The sequence below is a fragment of the Lycium barbarum genome, chromosome 4 (assembly GCF_019175385.1).
Source record: "Lycium barbarum isolate Lr01 chromosome 4, ASM1917538v2, whole genome shotgun sequence".
NCBI lineage: Eukaryota > Viridiplantae > Streptophyta > Magnoliopsida > Solanales > Solanaceae > Lycium > Lycium barbarum.
Window position 1 is genome coordinate 69,159,785 of NC_083340.1, and position 12,276 is coordinate 69,172,060.

Below are 12,276 nucleotides of genomic sequence, written 5' to 3' on the forward strand. Positions count from 1 at the left end.
ATTACTACTATAAAGGAGAATTTATTTTATTGCATAAATGATCACTATAATTGTTATATTAATAGCAGTGGCTTTTGGGTTTCTAAACTGAAAAAAGTAAAGATGGGTGATGACGAGAATGTCATTAAGAAAAGAATTTTAACTTTGAGGAAAATCTCAAAAAATTGAGAAAAAAGATAAATGCTAATGGAGATCATAGAGAGGTGCCACATCACCTCATACATGCCTAGATTTATATTATACATAGAATTTAACCGATCATTTGCAGTTTTGTCCCATTTTGTGCTGGACTTTTCTTTGCCCTTGAAATGGGTTGGTCTCTAGTTTCTGTCCTTCAAAATCAAACTTAGGCCTCATAAATTACGCACCATAATATCCACAAGTTATGCCAGCGCCCTTAACGAACTTATGCCCCATAGGTATAAATTCGATTTTGAAGGACAAAAATTAATACCAGTCCATTTGAAGGGAAAATTGTGTAATTACTTCAAATTTAACTAGTTTCAAAGTTTTTGCACGAATTGTCCTTTAAACGCGGTTTTAATTTTTGCCCTCGTATTTGTGGTCTTTAATTTTTACTCCTGCTATTCATTTAATGAAAATATTCAGCCCTGCTTCCCTCTGCTTAAGTTTTGTAACATTTATCTTTGGAAACTGAACTTTTACTTCGTTGGGCATAAGTTCTGGTGGATGTTGTAATGATCCAGTCGGTCGTTTTGAGATTTATGTGTCGTTTATTCCAGAGCTCTGTAATAATTATTTTGACTTGCTTGCAAAATTTGAAGTCAAAAGGATATCATTTGGTTCACGTTGGGAGAAAGTTTCATTTTGAAAATTCCTGCATTTAATTATTTGGATTAATTGCCTGTTTTGAGAAAATGTGCTCTGATTGGCGACCTGAAGATTTCGTTACATTTGTAATATTATTATGACATGTAGAAATTGACGAAACTAATTTTAGAGCTCATTTGGTTGGTTTTTGACAATTAAGTTGGACTTAGTATTTAATATGCTTATTTATGGTGAAAAGATGGTCACAGAAAGAAATAAGACTTGGATTGGAAATTTGTCGGTTACCTTAGCTTTGTATGATCATTTGTGACTTGTAGGAGCTTTCGGAATTGGATTTTGGTCAAGTTTAAGTGTTTGAATCATTGCGTAAGTCGAAAGTGTTACACCTCGTATTTTTGTACATTGGATTTGTCGTAAGTTAATTGAAATAAGTTCAAAGACAAGATTATTTTTGAGGTTATAAGTATTTATGCTATGTTTAACAAGTGATACGTAAGTGTCGTTAAGGTTAGAGGTTAAGCGAATCAGAGAGTATAAGTTTCATCAATATATTACCCCGTGCTTTCGGGCTATGGGTTGAACCGCTCAACATATATAAGTAGACCTGAGTCCCAGAGAATTTTGATCATATTCGAGTATGTAAATAAAGAACTCATTGTATAAGAAGATGAAGTCCCGAAATGATTTCAGACTTAAAAGTGTGACGACAATGGTTGGAAATGATATTTTGTGTGTGCCAAATGAGACTATGGACTAGTGCTATATCACATGAACATAATGATGAGCATATGAAGTGTGTTAAAAACAGTTATTACTTAAATGAATTGAGATAAAAAATTTAATTATGTGGGTAATTGATTAAAAAGGGGATTGTAGTGGGAAAATTAGTCAATGGTTTGCTGGATAAGCATTATAAGGATTTGCACGTGTCTAATGACTAAGAAAGTGCTAGTGACTAAGAGCCCGTTTGGATTGGCTTATAAGTTGTTTTCAGCTTTTTTTGAATGTTTGGCTGGCCAGTTTATAAGTCATTTTGTGCTTAAAATAAGCTCAAAAAAATAATTGAGCCCGTTTGACTTAGCTTATCTAAAGCAGCTTATAAGCTGAAAATAGCTTATAAGCCAAAACAAAATAAGTTGGGCTACCCCAACTTATTTTTTGGGAAATTGGCGTGAATGCCCCTCTTTTGGGATGGTCTTTAGATTTTTCCCCTCAAAATGGTGGTCTTTAATTATTGCCCTTCCGAGCAAAAGCAACATAGTAAAAAGACATTACTACCCCTAACCGTTACATATATAACACAAAAATCGTTATTCTTAAATCCTTCCCTTCCTTCATATCGTTAACCCAGCCCAACTTCGTTCCCAATTTTTCACATTATTCAAATCGTTGTTTCAAGCCAGATTTCTCAATTGATTTTGCTGCTACAACATCAGTAAAAGGTACAAATCTTAATTCAACTCAATTTAATGATTTTATTGAGTTTAGGTTGTTAATATTTGAAAAAGATCATCTTCTACGACCTGATTATTAAGAAACAGATGACATACAACTCAGGTTGAACATTGCACATGATAAAATTAATCAGCAAAATAGAATTGATAAAATTAATCAGCAAAATAGAATTGATTGGATTTAATGCTTTGTTCTGATTTTAATTACTTTATACCTTAATTAAATTAGTATACAGTGCTTATTTACTTGAAATTGTAATTATAGTAAATTCAATTTAAATCAAGCAATGCTTATCGATTTAAACTTGAATTAAGGCAAACTATGTGCAAATTTAGAACAAGTATGCCGGAGGAGGCAAAAGTTCAATTTACAAAAGAGTAGAGTTTGTTAACGGCAATGTTCTGAACCAATTTCATAACAAGTATGCTGAAGAAGGCAAAAGTTCTGGTTTATGTAGAAGTATAAATTAGTCCAGTTGCGTCAATCCTCTAATTGGAATAACTGTTGTAGGAATTTGATTTAAATTGGATGAAGGTAGATGAGGTTTTTTTTTTTTTTTTTTTTTAACCAAAAACAGTTACTGCATTATCATCAGCAAAACAAAAAGTGCTTATGCCGGAGGAGGCAAAAGTTCAATTTACAAAAGAGTAGAGTATGCCGTTAACGGTAATGTTCTGAACCAATTTCATAACAAGTATGCCCGAGAAGGCAAAAGTTCTGGTTTATATAGAAGTATAAATTAGTCCAGTTGCGTCAATCCTCTAATTGGAATAACTGTTGCAGGCATTTGATTTAAATTGGATGAAGGTAGAGGAGGTTTTCATTTTTTTTTTAATTTTTTTTTAACCAAAAACAGTTACTGCATTATCATCAGCAAAACAAAAAGTGCTTATGCCGGAGGAGACAAAAGTTCAATTTACAAAAGAGTAGAGTATGCCGTTAACGACAATGTTCTGAACCAATTTCATAACAAGTATGCCGGAGAAGGCAAAAGTTCTAGTTTATATAGAAGTATAAATTAGTCCAGTTGCGTCAATCCTCTAATTGGAATAACTGTTGCAGGCATTTGATTTAAATTGGATGAAGGTAGAGAAGGTTTTCATTTTTTTTTTTAACCAAAAACAGTTACTGCATTAAGTTAAGCAAAACAAAAAGTACTTATGCCGAAGGAGGCAAAAGTACAATTTACAAAGTAGTAGAGTATGCCGTTACAGACAAAGTTCTGAACAAACTTCTGAACAAGTATGCCGTAGAAGGCAATACTTCTGTTTAGAAGCCATTAAAGTAAAATTCTACAAACCTAAAGAAACTTACACTTCATTAACATACATACATATATATATATATATATATATATATATATATATATATATATGTCCACAAAACATAAAATCCTAACTTCATAAGTACCAAACTACCATCATCAGTTCTAATTTCATGTGTACCCATTCCAAATTGCCCCATCGTCAACTTGGCCAGAGTGTTGGAATAACCTCTGCCTTACAAATCGTAATTCTCTTCGCAGATCATCATTTTCTCTACTTAGAGCACCGTAAAGAGCCCTCAGAAAATCTATGTCTCTTTTGATATCAGCAATTTCATGAGTAATTTGCAAATTTGCAATATTAGGATGGATTTGGTTATGAAGATGGGCATGTTCATGTGCTTGCCCATGGCCACCATTAACATGTACAATATGTTGATTTTGGTTCATTTTGTATGTGATTATATCTGGTTTTCAGAAATTAAGTGTTTTTTTTTCCTTCTTCCAAAAGTTGTGTTGGTTTATATAGAAGTATAAATTAGTCCATTTTAAATTGGAATAACTGTTGCATGGATTTGATTTAAATTGGATAAAGACAGAGGAGGTTTTTCAGTTTCATGAAAATAACTGTTGCAATTTCATTGGAATAACTGTTGCAGAAACAGTTACTCCGTTTTTGAAGAATGCTGGTAGCGCCAGAACATCTGTTTACAAAATGGTAGAGTATGCCGTTTCAGGCATACTTCATGACTTTACATACAATGCCTGCTGGGAAGGGGAGAACTTAAATTTTCAAAACTAACAACTTAAATACATTTCATTTTGTTTTTTTCTCAAGTGAATCTCTCTTTATGCAGGAAGTTTAACAAAACAATGACACCAAGATACATCTACGTAGCCTTCAACGACAAATGGGACGCCGCCTACAATTATGTTAATCATGAAATCAAGCTAATACTTGTCAATGATGGTGTACATTTTCAACAATTCACTCAACAGATATTTGCGGGGCATAAGATACTCAGCAAAAAGAGGCCAACATATGGTTTGACACCGGTGAGAAAACATCCAAAGGGATGCGTGTAACAAACGACATTGATCTTCACACTTGCTTGTACCTGCTCAACAACAATGACAACTTCAGAAATTCCCGTTTCATATTAGAGTTCAGTTCAGCTGATGCGGAGAACAACCCATTACAAGAACATCATAATGAATCTATCCTAATGACAGAAGGACAAACCATAGAGGAAATTGACAGACAACTCTGCATTGCTTATGAAGAAGACATGTCTGAAGTTGAATTGGATGACGAACAACACAACCCTATTGGACATAACCTTGGGATTTCACATGAGCAGAGCGAGATAGTAACTCCTAACCAGACACATCAGCAGCTACAATGGAAACCACCAAACATTGAGCAAGTTGTAAACAATGACCTTTCTCAGCATCCAACTTCAATGAATGTTGTATCACTTACTCCGAGCATGGCAGTTGAAGAGACACAAACACAGCCATGCAAAAAAACAAAGACACTAAAGAGGAAGAGGATACAAAATGATACACAAATTTTGACACCTAGTGCATCGATTGATCAACTAGAAGTTGACATTTTATTCAAAGACAAAGATACCGTGAAAAAGTGCATGAATAACATTGCAATTACTCGTCATCAACGGTACAAGGTAGAAAAGTCATGCACGCAACGGTATTACATCAGATGTGTTGACCAAACCTGCATTTGGCGTTTCCACAGTTCAAGGTTCAGAGGATCAGAACTTTTCAAAGTAGTTAACTTTGAAAAGAGACATAGTTGTTCAATAAATTTCATCACCTCTGACATGAGGAATGCAACTTCAAAAGTCATAGCGGAATACATTACAGACCTAGTACGCCATACAATACAAGAGATAACACCCAAATTTGTCATTGAAGAAATGAGAAACAGATATGGCTTGCACATTGGTTACCACAAAGCATGGCGTTCCCTCCAACACGCTTATAATGTCATAAGAGGAAGCCCATAAAATAACTACACACTTCTACCGCAATATCTTCACATGATGAAATTAAGAAATCCTGGAACAGTTGCTAACATCAAATGGACCGCTGACAATAAGTTTAATTATGCTTTTTTCGCGTATGGAGCATCAATTGAGGGTTGGAAACACTGTAGACCAGTAATGATGGTGGATGCAACCCTCTTGAAATCAAAATACCGCAGTGTGCTCATGATAGCAGTAGCAAAAGATGGAAACAACAACATATTTCCTCTCGCATTTGGTATTGTAGACTCTGAGAATAATGAATCCTACAGGCGGTTCTTCAGACACGTGAAAAAGGTGTTTGGCACGCGCAAAGACCTATCAATTCTTTCCGATCACCACTCATCAATTGCAACTGCAATCAAAGAACTGTATCCAGATACCCAGCATGGAATATGCATCTATCACATGGAGAAGAACTTGCAGAATTATTTCCCATCCGAAGCGATCCTATCACTGTTGTACAATGCAGCAACTACCTACAAACAGGCAGAGTTTCGTACCTATATGTCACTAATAGAACAAATCGACCCAAAAGCTGCAGAATACATAGAAGAAGAACCACCGGAAAGATGGGCACGTTTATTCCACACTAACAGGCGTTACAACATGCTCACAACAAACAATGTCGAGACAATGAATTCTGTATTGAGGAATGCAAGGGAGTTGCCAATAATGACATGTATTGATTACATCCAGAACAAGCTGCAAAATTGGTTTTACCAGAGAAAATTGGACGCAACAGGACCGTCCCATGACCTGACATGTTGGGCTGAAAAGATTCTGCTTGAAAAGATAAGTAGAGGCTTCACAATGAAAGTAAGTACATTTTACCAACACACACTTCAATATTAGTTTGGTGAGCAATGCATAGTTTAATTTTAACCAAACACAAAAGTTATGCTGGATAAAGGAAAAACTATGACCCTATTTTTATACTTCGTTTTGCCGGAAGGGGCAGACTCTTATTTTAATTAGCATGGAATTATGCCGGTAAGGGCATAACTATAACACTGTTTTTATGCTCACAATGAAAGCAAGTAAATTTTACCAACACACACTTCAATCTTAGTTTTATGAGCAATGTATAGTTTAAAATTAACCAAACACAAAAGTTATGTTGGACAAAGGAATAACTATGACCCTATTCTATACTTAGTTCTGCCGGAAGGGGCAGACTCTTATTTTCACTGTACAGGAAGTATGCCGGAAAGGGCATAACTCTCATATAATCTGAAAATTGCCACAAAAAATATCACTCATTTATATTGTCAATTTCCACAGGTAGAAAACATAACTCCCGTCAAATTTGTTGTGAAAGATGAAGGATATCAATACAATGTAGACCTGAAGAATATGACTTGTGAGTGCTTGGAGTTCCAAACTGACGAGTTACCGTGCACACATGCCATGGCAGTTATAGACAAAAGAAGTTTGCCAAAATCTACATACTGTACAGACTGGTTCAAGAAACAAGCCTGCCAAGAGACATACAAAGGTGAAATGCTATCAGTTGGAAATCGAGACTCATGGATTATTCCACAAAACATTATGGATATTAAAATAACGCCGCCTGATGTTAAAATAAGACCTGGAAGAAAAAAAACAAAAAGATATCGCCCAAGAAGAGAATCGACAAAGTACACATACAGATGTGGTAGATGCAAATTCTTTGGACACACTAGGGCAACCTGTAACCACAGTCCAGCTCTCAATCCATATTCAAGAAGATACAGGAAGAGGAAATTGTCATCCTAACATCACACTCTTATACATGGTTTATATGAATTTATCTTATGATTCTTGACGCATAATGCACACTCTGCCTGAAAGAAATGGCAAAACTTTGGTATTACTGAGACTGATACTTCAAGCATCTTATCACTCATTTATTCTTCTATCCATTCTTTCTTTTATTATTTTCTTTTATTAAGTTGTTATCTTCTTGTTGCTGATAATAAAAGACTATATAATAGCAACAGATAAATGTCCCTACATGAAATCTACAATTCTCTACCATAAAACATTGAGGAAAAAGAAAAAAATCATTAACTTTAATTATCCAGTTTTATAATTTATGCCTCCTGTGGCAGGTATAACAGTTTTTGCCGGGAAAACAAAATTGGTATCTCAAAGACTACATCCTGGTAAGTTTAATAGATGTATGCCTTGAGACATAACAATATTGTTTCTTTCTGATGTTTTCAAGTTTTACATTTATGCCGGAATCGGCAGGTCTTCCGCTTACAAAATAAATAAGTATGCCGTTAGGGGCATACTTATGTGCTTTGTTATTTATACAATATTTTAAAATGCTGGAAAATTGGATAAAGCATTCAGCACAATACAATTAACACTAAGTAAAATATTTCATTCATTAATACTAAAATTTCATTCATACAAATTTTGGATTGGAAAAAAAAAAAAAACAACAACATAGACTAAAAATAAAAATTCATTCATACTAAAATAACAATTATGGGGTCTCAACTAATCCCAATAAAATACGTTCTGACTGGTGAAAAAAGTTAAAAGGTTTTGTCTTTGATGCTGGTTGTGGCAAGTTCTCTGAACTTAATTTCTGCCGGAAAGGGTGGAACTTCTGTTCATAAAATGATAAACTATGCCGACCCCGACAAACTCCTATTACATAACCACCATAAAGTTGTGATGCAAAGGGCATAACTTTGGTTTTCAACAAAATAACAGCTTTCCGTCACAAATAATCCCCAATAAATGCATTTTGGCTGGTCAATAACTTCAAAGGGTTTGTCTTTGTTGCTGGTTTTGGCAAGTTTTCTGAACTTAAATTATGCCGAAATGGGCAGAACTTCTATTTACATAATGAGAAACTATGCCGACCCCGGGAAAATTCTATTACACAACAACCATGAAGTTGTGATGGAAAGGGCATAACTTGGATTTTCAATAAAATAACAGCTTTTATGAACAGAGAAGTTGAGATTAAAAATGAACACCATCAAATTACAAAGGGGCTTAAAGTTGAAATTTATAACACAAACAAACTATACAATCTTATAACATTTACAAAAAACACAAGGACACACGAAAAAAAAATTACATAGTGCAAAAATAACTAAAACAAACTATTTTTTTCCTTTCTTCACAGATCTAGCTCAACTAAAACAAACTATTTTTTGCTTTCTTCACAGATCTTGCTCTCTTTTTCATCTCATACTCACACTCCATATCGTTATGCTCATGATAATCACTTCCAGCTGTATCTGGTGGCGTGTCATAACCCTTTTTCAGCTTATCTTTCGCATGACAAACCAAATTGATTGACCACTCTTTAATGTAGTCCATCAAACCAGAACCATCCCAATCAGCAGGATTTTCACCACTAATCAGCATATCAGCAAACTTGATCAAAAAACGATCACAATTATAATCTCTGAAAGTCATAAAAGAGAGATGTTTTAGAACAACAGAAAAGCAAAAACAATAAAAAAAAAAATCAACAAAAAACAATGGAAAAAGCTAAAAAAGATAAGAATGAAACGTACGATCCTTGCTTTGGACAGGCATCCCAGGTATATGTCAGATTACTGAAGTTATTGTATGATGGCCTGAATAATTGAAAATCATTGACCATCAACAACTTAGGGATCATACCACAGTAGGCCTCGACAATGCGAACCAAACGATCATCATTATGATTGAGTGAGTTATAAACTACCAATTTACGCTCATCAATCATGAAAACAACAAGTACATAGTGAGAAATTGCTTTAGGATCATCAGATCCTGGGCGAATAGGAATTAAAAACCTGTCGACATTCTCCCATGATATACCACATTTTCCTCTTTGCCCATACACAATATTACTCAGCAAAAATGCATCATCACTGCCGCCAGCAAACCAATGGTAATTAACCGGGTCTTCGTAGTATCTATTGATGTCAAATTGCACAAGCTGATCAAACATCATATCTACGGTTGTGTACTTAACAACATTGGTAGCTGGAGGATGATACATCATTTTCTTCCTCAAATAATATAGCATCACATCAATATGCTGTGTTAAGGAAAAAACAAAATAGCGATTCAGCAATAAAGAAAAAAAAAGAAGCAAGAAGCAAGAAGCAATAACTAATAGAAAAATAAGAAAAGAAAAAGTAAAAGACAATCACGAACCTCATCATTAAGCGCATAGACACCATGGTACAACTCCAAAAAAAACATCTTATATTTTGGCTCAACATCACCCAACTTATAAACTTCACTGAGTTGGTTCAACTTTCCAGGATACATTACCTCGTCTTCTGCCCTGATTAAAAAAAAGGGAACAAAAATTACAAAAATACAAGCAGAAGTTTGGTTCACAGAAAGGAAATTTTATGAATAAGGTTTGCCGGAAGAGGCAAACCTTATGCTTGAAAAAGGGAAAAGTATGTCGGAAGGGGCAAGATTTAGGTTTCAAAATGTAAAAGTATGCCGGAGTGGGCAGAAAATAACTTTCCAAAAGAGATGAGTATGCCGGAGGAGGCAGAACATGAGTTTGCAATAAAATGTGAAAGTATGCCGGAAGGAGCAAGAGCTAAGTTTCAAAAAGTAAAAGTATACCGGTTTAGGCAGAAATATAACTTTGTGAAAAAAGGTAGTATGCCGGAGTAGGCAGAACAAGAGTTTGGAATAAAAGGGGGGGTTATGCCAGGAGGGGCAAAAATACAGAGATTGTACTTAAAAGACTGAAAAGAAAAAAACATAAACCCAAAATAAGGAAGAAAAATGCAAGAAAGCACACAATAACTAAAAACTTACCCAGTAGGTCAAAATCTACTTGGTGGAAGATTTCGAGGATTGATAAATGTTTTCCAAAAGGTCATGGCAAATTTGCTTTTGAAGTAATGGAATGGGCACATCTTTCTGTACTGTTCATCCCAGTCACTTTCGTCCTTCCGTGACCCAAAAGGAAGATCGTTTCGTCCAGAATACAGCATCCATCCGGGTGCCGAGGTATCACCCACTACTTTCCTTTTCCTCTGGCGCCTTGTCTTCAAGGAAGATAACACTTCCGCCACTTCAACAACATGTTCTTCTTCAGCAATAGGAAGGGTTTTACTAACAATACTCTCTTTGACAGCGGAAGAAGCGACATTTACAATATCTTCAAAGGACACATATCGAAAATTGTCCTCTATTCCTTGAGAGTTCTCACCCTTTCCATCAATAACAGCGGACTCACTTGGAGTACTGACTTGAACCGAGTCTGCATTGGCTGGTTCGCTCCTCAATGGCTCAACCGCATTAATAGGCTCGGGCATAACACTAATATGAGGAACAACAGCGCGTTCATCACCCTCGTTAGAAACTTGAGCTTCAGGTGTTTCACGTCTTATATGCTCAAGATTTTCAAGTGTTGTTTGCTCAAGATTTTGAGCCATATCTCCTTTTGGTGGAGATACAATGGATTCTTCGCAATTGGCGTCACCAAACTGTTCACCGCCCAATTGTTCCTCCACAACAACCTACATAAAGTAACAAATTAAGAAACACAACATCCGTCATCAAAGCAAAAATATTAAAATAAAAAATTAACAAATTCTTCAAGTGGTAAAAGATTGAAAATTATGTCGAAACAAGCATAAATTAGGTTCACAAAAAGGAAAATTTATAAACAAGTTTCGAAAAATATGCCGGAAGGGGCAAACCTTATGCTTGAAAAAGGGAAAGGTATGCCGGAAGGGGCAATATTTAAGTTTCAAAAAGTAAAAGTATGCTTGAGTGGGCAGAAAATAACTTTCCAAAAGAGATGAGTATGCCGGAGAAGGCAGAACATGAGTTTGCATATAAAATGTGAAAGTATGCCGGAAGGGGCAAGAGCTAAGTTCAAAAACTAAAAGTATGCTAGTGTAGGCAGAAATATAACTTTGCGAAAAAAGGTAGTATGCCAGAGTAGGCAGAACATGAGTTTGCAATAAAAACGGGGATTATGCCAGGAGGGGCAAAACTATCATTTGCATAAGCAAAACAGAAAAGAGCAAACAAAGTGTTAAAAACAACAAAGTATAAATGTAAATTTACCAAAGGCAATTCAACCTCAACATTTCCAGTTGCATTTCCTTCAGCTTGAGATACACTGGATTTATCATGATGAGGCGACACCAATGTATCACCCTTTTCTATCCTATCATCTCTGGCAGGAGATAAATCTCGTTCGAGATGATCAGAAACCACCACAGCGTCATCTTGAATTTGCTCAAGATTTTCAGACATATGTCCTTTCGATGGAGATACGTTGGACTCTTCACGATTGGCGTCATCAAACTGTTCACCGACAAATTGTTCCTCCACAATAACCTACATAAAGTAACAAATTAAGAAACACAACATCCATCATCGAAGCAAAAATATTAAAATAAAAAATTAACAAATTCTGAAAGTGGTAAAAGATTGAAAATTATGTCGAAACAAGCATAAATTAGGTTCACAAAAAGGAAAATTTATAAACAAGTTTTGAAAAATATGCCGGAAGGGGCAAACCTTATGCTTGAAAAAGGGAAAGGTATGCCGGAAGGGGCAATATTTAAGTTTCAAAAAGTAAAAGTATGCCTGAGTGGGCAGAAAATAACTTTCCAAAAGAGATGAGTATGCCGGAGAAGGCAGAACATGAGTTTGCATATAAAATGTGAAAGTATGCCGGAAGGGGCAAGAGCTAAGTTCAAAAACTAAAAGTATGCTAGTGTAGGCAGA